The sequence below is a fragment of the Solanum pennellii genome, chromosome 1, assembly GCF_001406875.1.
Source record: "Solanum pennellii chromosome 1, SPENNV200".
Taxonomy (NCBI): domain Eukaryota; kingdom Viridiplantae; phylum Streptophyta; class Magnoliopsida; order Solanales; family Solanaceae; genus Solanum; species Solanum pennellii.
Genome location: NC_028637.1, coordinates 13,267,162 through 13,270,454, shown reverse-complemented (window position 1 = coordinate 13,270,454; position 3,293 = coordinate 13,267,162). Strand labels below are relative to the sequence as shown.

Here is a 3,293-nt window from a genome sequence, read left to right as displayed (position 1 = left end):
TATGCTGAATATGTAACTAACTATTGATAAAAGAAAATTAATGATTTTATTCGAATATATAAAAAACTAGGAAAGTACAATCTTTTGTTTGCATCACAAACAACATATTAGACTTGAATCCTGAAATTTTCAAAAATTAAGTATTTAAGTTAAATAGCTTTTAAGGAAGAAAATTCATTGACAAAGATCAAACTGAATACCTGGAGGTGACGATCACTAATATCATTTCTTGTGACTTTTCGTTCTTGTAATAATTTTGTGTTCTAATTTTAAATCAATCCTTTAAAAACCATGTCGGATATTGAGTTGATAACATTATGTATATTATGGATAGTCCAATAAAAAGTCCACAACCATAACCCATGAGAACCGCCTTCCAACTTATCATTGATGAATCTCTTCCTCCTTCTTGATCTAGCTCAACTGGAGTCGTTGTTTGTTCTACCTTATCATCACCACCACAGTCCTTTGACAGTGGAAATACACATAAACCATCATTCCCTTTGTATTAGCTGTTCTCAAATGTATCAAATTGTTTTCCTTTGGGGATGCATCCAACAAGATGATTGTGAGAGAGCTTTAAAACTACAAGTGATGTGGGGGATGCAAGTTGTTGTGGAATTTCTCCGCAGATTTTGTTGGATGAGAGATCCAATGAATCAAGTACAGATAATTGGTGCTAGGATGGTTGTATGTGACCCTCCAAGATATTATGAGATAAGTTCAATGTACGAAGCCCAACGAGATATACAATAATGCTTGGGATATGACCTTCGAATCTATTCCTTAAGAGATCGATAATTATGTTTGTAGTCAAAATTCGAGGAAGTTCAACATCCAGCCCCTTTCTTGTCACTATAAAGGCATCTGTGTAATAATGAGAACCTATATCATCTAAATACTCTCACGTTCCATTGTTCTCACCATTTATTTTCATAGCTTCAAAATTCTTGAAAAGGCTCACTTGTAAATCTCCAGTAAATACATCGGATGAGAGATCTACGGCTCGAATTTGAGCAAACAAGTTGACATTCCTGGAATCTTTTATAGGTCCATTGAACTTATTTGATCTCAATACTGAAATATGCAACGTTGGTAGGGCTCCCAACAATTTAGGAAATGTGTGACTCAATTCATTGTTACCTAAATCAAGAACATCCAAATATTTGCAATTGATTAGAGATTGCGGAACTTTCCCCTCTAGCTTATTCCCGTCAAATTAATGACTCCAAGTTGGTTTCCTATACTAAAAGTAATAGTAATTGTCCCGCTAAGAATATTGTTGTTAAATCCATAACCTAAAGTTAACCCATCTCACTTAAACATAGTGGGATTGTTCCCTCCAAATTATTGGAGCCCAAATCTAGCACTTGTAGTGTTTTCAAATTGCAGACGGTTGAAGCGATCTGTCCACTGATTCCATTTTATGAAAGGAGAAGAAATCGGAGCAACTGCTGGTCTATGAGTGAAATTTGAATAGGACCTTCCAACTGGTTTTGTTTCAAAACTACTTCAATTAATGTTTTAGACATAAACTCGTGAAGTTTGAAATCCATTTGGATATAAATCGCAAGAAATTCTATCACTCAGTTATTTGTTTATTGTGGGAATAAAATCTTGGTAGCAATAAATTTGGCAGTCATACTTGTTTAAATTACTAGTCACAAATGTGAAAATTGGTACCCACCAATGTGAAAATTGATAGTCACATTTGTGGAAGTAGCGATTCAAAGTTTTGTAGAGTTTGACAGCCAATTTTTGTGGAAATTGGCTACCACATTATGTCACTAATGATGTAATCAAGTGTTCAAAAAAACTCTATAAACAGAATAATAAATATACACTTGAAGACACACCAAAATAGAGAAGCAATAGAGAGTAGAGAAAGTTATCTGCAAAATACTTCTTAGTTTTGTGAGAAAATAGTGTGCAAGTAATATTATTATGAGTTGTAAGAAATAAAAGAGTGTTGAATAAAAGTACTTTGACACTACCAGATTTTCATAAATATTAATGTATTACTTATCCGGGTATAATATTTACCCCATTTAAATATTTGGTGTCTGTTGTTACTCTCTTTCTATTGCTATTTAATTTGGAAATTATTTTGGGGGTGATTATCATTTTTTCAACAACGTGGTATCAGAGCCATGACAAATAATAGTCCATTGTCGTTCCAATACCCGCATCTCACAAGAAAAAATTATTAAAAATAGTGTCTACTAGTGAAAGTCATTCTTGGATCTCAAGATGTTTGGGATATTGTAGACAAAAGGTATACAAAATCCGTAAATGAGCAAACTTTGTTAAAGACAAGAAAGAAAAATCAACACGCCCTCACTCTTACCCATCAATGCTTGGATGGTGGCATGTTTGAGAACATGGCTGAAGCAACCACCTCAAAAGAAGCATGGGAAAATTACCAAATTCTGTCCAAGGAGTTGATACAGTTAAGAAGATAAAACTTACAACTCTAAGGGCTGACTTTGAAGTTTTTAAAATGAAAGAATCCGAATCCATTTTGGATTTCTCTTCAAGATTGATGGTTGTTGTAAATCAACTAAGAAGATACCAGGAGGAAGTAGATGATGTGCATGTGGTAGAAAAAATCATGCCTTCTTTAACACCTAAATTTGACTATTTGGTGTGTGATATTAAGTAGTCTAAAGATCAAGACTCTATGAGGGTAAAACAATTTGAAGGTTCTTTACTAGCCCATGAAGAGAAAGTGAAAATGAGAAAGAAAAGCCACTAGAACAACTTATTACTACTCATGCATCCTTCAAAGGATTTGAAAGTGAGAAAAGTTACAAAGGAAATGGACAATGGCGAGGCCGTGGAAGAGGAATAAGTTTTACCAATCATTTAAACAATGAAGATAAAGGTCACCAGTCATTTAGAGGTTGTGGTCGTGGTCAACGAGGAGGTAGAGGACGTGGAGCCTATAAAGGTACGAATGAAATAAGGTATGACAAATCAAAATTTTAGTGTTATAACTGTAATAAAATTGGACATTACTCTTTGTAATGTCGTAGTAATGCTGAAGAGAAAGTAAATCTTGTTGACAATAACAAAGATGAAGATGAGTCAACATTGTTATTAGCACTCAAAGAAGAAGATAGAGATGATTGTAGCTCATGTTATCTTGACAATGGAGCAAGCAATCATATATGTGGTCACAAAGATAAATTTTTCAGGGATAAAGAAGACGGTGAAAGGTAATGTGTCTTTTTTAGATACCTCGAATATCCAAATTGAAGGGATAGGTACGATTTTGATATTTTGTAAAGATG

General features: G+C 33.9%; 1 pseudogene; it reads right to left on the bottom strand.

Moving 5' to 3' along the window:
• Positions 1 to 222: 222 nt before the first annotated feature.
• LOC107017749 lies at positions 223 to 1,556 on the bottom strand (annotated as a pseudogene).
• Positions 1,557 to 3,293: the final 1,737 nt, after the last annotated feature.